Source organism: Triticum aestivum, chromosome 7A (assembly GCF_018294505.1).
Source record: "Triticum aestivum cultivar Chinese Spring chromosome 7A, IWGSC CS RefSeq v2.1, whole genome shotgun sequence".
NCBI lineage: Eukaryota > Viridiplantae > Streptophyta > Magnoliopsida > Poales > Poaceae > Triticum > Triticum aestivum.
Window position 1 is genome coordinate 143,300,133 of NC_057812.1, and position 9,685 is coordinate 143,309,817.

Genomic DNA, 9,685 nt, shown 5'->3' on the forward strand with positions numbered 1-9,685 from the left:
GCACCACCAACGGCCGCGAACTCCGTCGACTCTTCCGCCTCCGCCGTCGCCTTCTCCTCTCGCCTTCTCTTCCAATCGAATGAACTACGGGGTGGGTTGGGTGAGTAATGAAGTGGAGAGTAAATGAAACCGTGAGGGGAGGGGGGCGAAGTGCGCGACATGGTTGACGGCAACCGCAGTTCGGGCGTGGCGTGCGGGCGCAGAGCAGTTCCACCGCACGCCTCCGAGTGGCAACCGTTGACCGCGGGGGGCAACCGGCGTGTGGGCGAACACTCTCACACACCACACACACGACTTGTCCTACGTGGCACACAAAATCAGCCAAAATATGCCAAGATTCGTGCAGAAACTGTTGAACGATGATGGATGCGTGTAGTCGAGATGGTCAATGCCCACACGTGTGGGCGTTAACATAACCGGTAGCACCAGAATAATGCTACGGATTGATGTGGCGTCACTTCAAAAGGTTAGAGTGAAGAGGGTGAGATGCAGATACATGTACAATGGGTCACTGAAAACTGGCATTGCTGTATACTCCTTGAACTGGCTCATAACGTAGCCAAATTTGCATTTCCTTATAAACCCTCTTGTGAACGACATAACGATATTGCTAAATCAATAAAAATACCCAAGATGGCCTTTCCATGATATAAGGTGCATCTGTTTTCATGCAAGTCAAATTTGTTTATGTTTGACCATGATTATGAATAAAATATTGACATTTACAGTACAAAATAAACAAAATATGAAAATGATTTTCATGACGGATCTAATGATACAAATTTAGGTATTATAGATATTGGTACTCTTTTTCCTTCTAAAAACTTGACCAAGCATGCACATGTTAGATTTTAAAATATACACCTTATATTCTGAAACGAAAGAAGTATGATGCAACGGGGCATGAGTTGGTAGCCACACACGAGTGGCGCCAAAGTTATTGAGTTATGGGTGCCCTAGGTACGGCGAGGTCAACGACCGTGCATGTGCGAAGAAGAGGAACAAAAGACAAACAACTACCGAGTTTGTCTTTATTTAGCTCACTCTAGTCACAAAAACAGTGGAGTCACGCATACTCAGCCTAAATCTCACCATTACCTGAACAGATCATGACAGGCAATATTGAATTGCTCAGAGAACCTGAAAACTAAGCATTTCGGTCCAAATGCAGAGCAGTAATACTGCCATTTCCCACTATTTTTCAACCTGAAACCCAGGCAATTTACTTTCAAGTCCAGCAAGTCTGATCCATTCGAGTATTTCACATGGATATTTTCAGCCAACTACGTACATGAGTGCCACTAAACCAAAGAGAAAAAAAAGGAAATATTACCTAAAACTATTTATGTCGTACAGAGAGAAGCCACGATTAACAAAACTGACTTCGTCGGGCAGGAAAGCTCTAGCTCTATACAGCATACACGTTGCCTCAATGCATCTGTTGGGAGGACCACTAAAAACTGGTCGCTCACAGAATCCACCAGGCATGTATAAATTTTTTCGATGAACAGAGACCAGACAAGTAAAGATGTACATTTGCCAGAAGAAGTTGCGCGTTACACACCAGTTAGCTGATGATAAAATCCTATCCCTTTGCTTGGGATGTTCACGACGGGATGATACTGTCTCCAGTCAGGATACCATACTGCTGGTGTAGAGTTGGCCGGTGCTCGCCCACCATCGCTCTGCTTGCTGTTCCGTGAAATGCCTCTTGCTTCAGGTGAGCAAAAGAAGCGATCAATAGGCAAATCCACGAAGGGAAAAGGCATATAAGTAAAGTTTATGAAAACGAGATAAGATATATCCATACCTGAAACGGACGCGCCTGAGGTATTTATGACCCGCTGGTGAGCGAAATATAGTGATGTATACACCATGTTCAACCTGTTCAGTCCATTCCGCGTCTGCTGCAATGCTGTTCTCTTTGCAAGGCGACTGATGAGCTAAGTGGGCGCTGGAATCAGGTGCCCTTGAAACATCGTTCAAATGGTTCTCGCAGAAATGACTTCCTAACAACTTAGATACTTGACTGGTCCAGGTGTCGTTGACAGTACGCTCTTCAGGTGTTCTTTCGGTCATACTTCTGATCTGACAACGCAAAATAATTTTTAAGTTAAACGACGAAGTAACCATGAAGTCCATTATATCGATTGGAACAGGGTTGGCGACCAGGAGTTCTTCAGATCACCAGTGGCTTAACTCCTCTGCGAAACCCTGTTGCTGTTAGTTCTACTTGAGGGAGAAGTTCATGGATGCCTTGGTTCCTTTTGCTGTTTTCCTTATTTCGCTTTGTCAGTTTGTCAGTTGTGGAGACCTGTTAATCTAACCTGCCTCTGATGAGAGGTTTGGGTGATTTCTACTTTCGCTGCTAGTTTATATGTTCTAGTCATGTAATGATCGATCAGGGGATGATTGATATTTGTAGTGCCCAGGTATGCTTGCGAACCAGATGATTTGTTTAATAGGAATCGGAGAGGGCGGCCTCTCTTTTATTCAAAAAAAAAACATTGATTGCAACAGCGCAACAGCGACACAAAATTAGCTGAATTTAAGATTATAAGCATCGATTCATAGGCAAAAGCTTATAGTGACGCCATCTGATGGTTCTGGGAATAGTAATACCATTACCATGTGCTTCCACTTCTCATCACATTGCACTAGCTGGGACCTACTAGTTGTAAGCATGAAAACAAAATTTGTATCCGTGATGCGCTGCGTCTATCATTCAACGTTCTCTGGTCTCCCCGGTTTTTGTTTTCAGTACGTCAGCATTTCAACTTGCAGGTATAGAACCTAACGCAAATGTATACAAGCGGATAAAGAAACTTCAAGTAAGTAATGCACTGGCCCAATGCGGAACAAGACAGCTTTAGATTCTGTCCTAGGATTATACAACTGATATGTTTGCACTCCAAGAATTGACAGTATAAGAAAAAGAAAACTACCTGAGTAGTAAGGGAACTGATAACTTCTTTTGCTGCTTTGCACTTCAAGTTCTCCTCAGCAGCAGTAGTCCTGGCCTCTCTTAACTGATTATTAGTTCTGTCAAGTTCTGCTTCAAGTAATTCAGACTTACGTGTCAGCTCTTTCACCTACGAGAATTGGTCAGGTTAGGTCACTGTGTGAGAAATTTTTAGTCAATATTGTTTCCAAGGTAAAGATCGAGCAGTACATATATTAAATCCCAAGCAAACGATTAGAAATCAAATTCTAATGTTCTGAATAGTCATATATGCTGCCTAGAGAACTGTCATCCTACCAAAATATAAATCTTTAGAAGAAACGAGGATCGGAGGAGAACACTTGGAATCTTGATGAAATTGCAAATTGTATACGATGGTGATGGTTACCTGTGATTGCAACCTAGCAACTTCTTCAGTCATATTTTTGTTTGACGGATATGCACAGGCAGAGTCTGGTGATGTTAGGACAGATGTAGTTAACTTATTAGTAGGAAGTGGTGAAATCGGTACAGAGGACACACGTGAAGTCGTCGAGGTAGGAATGCACAAAGAAGTCAACTCCTTGGAATGGCCTATACTGCCAAGGCTTAAGTTTCCCAAGTGATGAAGAGGAAACCGGCTGTTATTCCTTGAGTGTTTACCTTCAGGCTTGAATGATTCCATGGTCAAAAGCCTAGATAGACGCACTCGCAAACTCTTCACTGTGTTTTCTCTATCAGTTGCTTCACTGGACAAAGGATGTGGGTTTCCATCAAGAGGCTTTGAGTTCTGCAGTTTTTTAGCATCCCCGGTCGTATTAAGTTTGGTGCAGCACTCATCACATACCCGATATGGTTTGTTCGAATTTGGAGCCAAAGAAGCTTTCGTTGATTTTCTCATGCTGCATGCTTTGCAATATACTAAGCCACAGTTATAACAGTTATGCCTCTTTCTTCTAAAACTAAATTGCAAATGACAGCCAGAGCATAGTGACTGATCCAAACCAGATGTGCACCTATGGAAACATATAACAGCAGTGAAATCTGTACCACATGCCACACTCTTCACTTGCTTATCTTTCAAAGCCTCAACAAGAGTTGGAGTATTCCGATCAAAATTATTACCATGCCCTAAGCGACCATTCGCACCCTTGCCCCAAGTATAAACTCCAGCTTTAGAAGTCAGCAGAGCAACATGATGAGAACCACAGGCTATCTCTTCAACACAACTGCTGGAGATGCTCCCTTTAACAACAGTGGGGAGCTTCCCATCAATCGTCGGATTTCCAAGTTGTCCAAAAGCATTACTGCCCATTGTGTACACTTGCCCAGAAGTTGACAAGGCGGCCGTAAAGTCATAGCCACAAGCTACTTGGCAAAAACTAAGCTTACGAAGTGATTCCACACAGGCTGGGGTGAGTCTGGTTTCCCTGTCAGCATGTCCAAGCTGACCTTTATTGCCATCTCCCCATGTGAATAGTTTACAAGATGTGGCAGAATTTAGAGAATCTACAAGCTCAACTATCACAACTGTATGCCAAGCACCACAAGCTGCATGTACAGTACGCAAGCCTCTTAGAGAGCTCACTTCCCTTGCAACATTTGTGCTTTGGCGATCTCCATGGCCCAATGCACCAAATACTCCATCGCCAAAAGTGAACAACTGGCCCGTTGAAGTCACTACGGCTGTATGCCAAGGTCCACATGATACCGATGAGACATGCAATCCTTCCAATGGACCACAGACCTTTTTTGGAATCCAATGAGCAGTATCATTCCCATGACCAAGAAGACCAAAATTGTGCATTCCATCACCCCAGGTGTAGAGATCCCCACAAAAAGAAACAGCACAAGTATGAAATTCCCCGCATGCAACGGATTCAATATTAATTCCACTCAAGGTACTAATAAGCTTAGGGTGGGTAAGATTGGTATCAACTCCATGCCCGAGCCTACCACCTGACTCTTCACCCCAACTATACATTTCTCCTTGTTTAGTAACCAAAACCGAATGCTTACTCCCACAAGCTATATTGTGAATATCCAGCAAAACTGTTGATTCCAGTGCCTTTGGTAAAGATGCATCAATTCTAGGTCCATACAAGTTTCCAGATAAATGTGAAGAATAAGCAAGCGTGCCATCACCTACTCCCTTGCCCCAAAGGAGAACATCCCCCATTGCATCAAAATCATCACCTGACCCATAGCTGCATGAACTTACTGCACTTGAGTAGCTAACTCTGACGTTATTATCTACTCCAGCTACTCCCCCATCTGAGGTATCTGCACTTCCAGATATACTGGAGTTAGAAGAACCAACTGAACCTGTACTAACTCTACTCCTCTCCTGCCCGGTGTATAATATCATGTCAGAAAAAATATTCCCAAAATTGGCAAATGGACGAGCATCATGATTTGTGGTGCACTGTTGGACGCCTTTCGATACCTACAAAGATTAAGTGTGATATAAATATGCATAGGTAACTAATGAATGTGCATAGTGAAATCACTGCTTAGTGCTTACCAACCTTTTTTCCAACATCAGTACCATAACAAGAAGATGCCAATGGTAAATCTCCATGCATCTGGTTAATTGGGCAATAAGATGGTTTATCATTTTTTGTTTCTGTTGTCAACTTCTTACAGTTTTGTCGTGAAATAATTGCCTTTAAAGCAATGAACCAGGCTTCTGCTTCGTCCTTATCTTTGCAGATCTACAACAAATTGCCTACTGAGGGTTATTAAACTAATGGAAGGTTCATAACAGCATCATTAGAGCTGTGTCCTACTCCCTCCGTCCGGAAAAGCTTGTCCCTCAAATGGATGTATCTATCACTAACTTGGTGCTAGATACATCCATTTGAGGGACAAGCTTTTTCGGACGGAGGGAGTAAATATTTATCTTTGATCAGTATGTACAAAAATAATGGGATTACAAATTTAAGCATGACTACAGATAAAGAGATGAATTTCACACACCAGATCCAGTGATCTCTGCCCATATATAAGGGAGAATGATTGATGCTCTTTATCAGGTCTTGGATGTCTCAGGAAGATAGCCTGTCAAAGAAAGCAACACAGGAAACACTTTATTCATCTTGCCAGATATTTCTTGATTATCATGAAAGTAACTGAACAGAGCTGGCAAGTGCCCTAATTTCGAATAAAAAGAGGAGTTGACAAGTGAGCACAACGATGTGACAAGTAAAATAAAAAGGAAGAACAAGACAAAAGAGTATAGTAGCGAGTGCTTCCATATCATGGCAACTGCTTATTCTGTCTTAGAACATGGGGATTTAAAAAAAAATTCCCCATTGTCTTTCATGACTCCCATGTGGGAAGCAGCTTTAGAAAGTTTGGCTGTAGTACAATCAACAAGGAGAACGGTGCAGACCTCCTAAACATGGTAACTGTTCATACTGTCTTCAACAAATGGAGACAGCTGAGCACATCTTCATGGCCTACCCTGCCACTAGGGAAGTCTTGTTCAGAATGCTAAGGAGTAGCATTGAATCAAATTTAGCACGACTGCAATTTTCAAGGCTGGAGACCTGGTGGCTAACAAGCCGGAATAGGTTACCAAAGATCAGCAGAAAGTACCACACTATTGTAACTTTGTGGTTTGGCAGTAGGGTAAGTAAGCCAATGATTTGACAAAAACTGGCAAAACAAACAGAGAGAGCTTACCCAGTCCATCAGAGAGGAAGGGACTCAGTGGCACTTGGTTGGAAAGCTTTGATTGACTTTGACTGTTCTCTTAATTTTCTTATTTTAGTTCAACAGATGAACTATGACTATGAAGTTTATCCCAACCCTTTAGGCAAATGATTTGTAAGTTTATAGCATCATTGTCTTATATTTGGCCTTGACACAGTTTATCTTAATGAAAATATACACATACCGTATACGTGTTCATGAGCACTAACATTAATCCGAGTTACAGTTGATCATGTTTAAAACAGAAAACCCTTCCAGGACTGATGAGGTGAATCGCATAATCATAAAACAGCAAAATATCCAAGTATGGACATACCGTACGCTGTCCAGGAATTATTTTCGATACTTGAATAAGGTTTAGCTTCTTCTCCATTCGCCCGGAGTGCCAGATGAGCATAGCCTCATCCTGAACAGTAAAAAAATGATAGTCATAGGCACAAGATTTACCAATGAAATGTTTCTTTACATAAAACATTAGGACACTGTGTTTATTCTTTTGGCATATGCAGGTTTTTCTCAGAAGATCCTATGATGCAGAATGTACATGGCACTTGCACATTATGTATGTCTCCTCAGCCTGCATTATCTATCTGAGAATCAATAGATGGAGGACTTGCATGCCAAATGTAAGAGATTTAGTCTCAGGAAAATGCTAAACACAATGGTTAGAATTTACAAGTAAATGGTAGAGAAACAACCAAAAACTATCTCATCTAGTTGATTTAATAATACAACAAAATAGGCTAACACATTTTATTCACAGAAGAAGATACTATGGTACGTACATTGGAAAGTCTGAATGGGCAGAATTTTGGTTTTCCCCGCCGCCCATATTTCAACAAGTGTGTTCCTTTCTTCAGGGTTGTTATTGCCTAGCAATTCAAAAGGTCCCCGTTGAGTGATGGAAGATGAGAAGGCCATTCCATTAAACACTACGAGAGCAAAACAAAAGTACAATTTTGAGAATAAAGCAAAGTTAATCCTCTTATGTTAATGCTGGTTCACATACACTGCCTTCATAAGTTTTAATTGTATCATTAGAATGTTATTATAATTTACATGCTCTTGGTACTCTCAGATAAGACATTATATGATTGATGCTCCCAGCTTCCCACCACCAAAATGTTGTTAAACCGACAACTTTGCAATTTGCATCAGGTGCTAAACCTGTAAACCACCTGCTTGTGTTTTCTGTTTTCCATGCCATAGGATTCAGACAATAATAGATCAAGCCATGTTACACTGCTTGAAGGTTATTGTCAGAAAATACGGAAGTAAACATGGGTGCATAACTGCATACACGTGAGTTGCAAAAAGAAAGCCTTTCAAAAATATTTAAAAATTCTCACAAATGTGTAGTATTAATAGAAAGTGCTCATACTATACAGCACAACATCATGATTTAAAAAAAATCGAAATTTAGAATAGTTGCAAATTCGGCAAAATGAGAATACTGAGGAAGCTGGTATTTTTCCCTGAAAAACAAGAAATGAACCAAAATTCTAGTTCAGGTGGACTTGAACTTGGATCGTGGAGTTGCACATCTAAATGGGCCAGATAGGCTCGGTTCTTACACATCAGCTTACCCACTCCACCTAGCTGATAAACAGTTACCTGTTCGACATTCCTCTCAAAGGGATCGTTCTTCGAAGAATCTGCAGCCATGCAATACCCAGAGTCATATGCCACAAACTGAGTTCACTCCAACACCACATGTCTGTCGCAGCCACATAACTTCCTCCAAGCCAATACCACAAAAAGCAAACCCTGTAGCAAGGGATCTGCAGAATTATAAAATCTGAATCACTCATTCAAACACATCACTACAGCTAGACTCTTCATTTCTTCCCATTTTTACACTACACACGCATATGGAAGAGATAAACTATAGGAACTTTTAGGCACATACTCCAAATATGCCTGACATTAGCTTCAGATCAACTGTAAACACTATGTCTACCGACATGCCATCTGAGAAGAAAAAATGCGGAGGTAAAGTGGGAGCACAATAGCTTAGACATTTTTGCCTTCAAATAACATCATTCAATCAAGATAGTGGTAGGACCTGCAGTACTGCAACTTTCTTTGGTAAAAAATACAACTGACATAACTCTAACATAGACTAGGAAACAACGAATTCGGCAAGGCAATCACTCTCAGCAAGAGATTATCTCTAGATAAAAGATAAAGCATGCCCCCATTATCAGCATTGCACAAGTGGATACAAGATGTAAGGATGAATGTGGCACCCAGCATCAGGATTGCACAAGTAGATACAAGAGGTAAGGACGAATGTTCCCTGAACTAACAGCTGGAACAGATTCGCATCGAGGCAACGCTAGTGGTCCCACGCAAGCTACTGCCAACGCCCAAAATTCACAACAATGTGAGCAGAACAATGGGGAAAACATCCCCAAAATGTGGACGTGATTCAGGGCATAAAAAGAATACGGCCCAATGACTAAAATGTAACCCTGAAACCGCTCCAGCACGAATGCATTTCGGCCGCAATCCAAGCCGCCCTCGCAAATCGCCCCCAAAAAACATGGGATTACCTCAGAGCTCGGGCCCGAATCATGGCTGGATTGGACGGAGCCGAGGCGATCCTTGTCGGCGCGGCAAGGGCGCCGGCGAGGTGATTCGGCGGCCGGATTCCTCCGGCCGGTCGGGGGCGAGGGGGCGATCGGCGAGGGTTTTGCTCGACGCGTGTGCGGTGGGCGAGAAAGGCGGGCGGAGCGGCGGAGGAGAGAGAGGGGGCCAAACGAGCTCTCGCGCCGCGCGTTGCGGAAGAAGGGGCCCCGGCCTCCGGGAGGTGGCCGTGGGCCGGGTGCATGGACCAGGGAATGTGGCCTGGAGGTGGCAGTGGGCCGGGTGCATGGACCAGGGAATGTGGCCTGTGGGGTGAATGAACGGTGGGGATCGAGCTTTTTGCCGGGTAATTTTTGAGGAGCGGTCGGCGTTTGTCCCTGGAATCACGGACAATTTCATTATTACATATGAATGTCTGCATTATATGAAAATAAGGAG

At 42.7% G+C, this 9,685-nt stretch overlaps 1 pseudogene; it reads right to left on the reverse strand.

Annotated features, from left to right (window-relative positions):
• Window positions 1-1,504: 1,504 nt before the first annotated feature.
• Window positions 1,505-9,473, reverse strand: LOC123150205 (PH, RCC1 and FYVE domains-containing protein 1-like; annotated as a pseudogene).
• Between the last annotated feature and the right edge of the window lie 212 nt (window positions 9,474-9,685).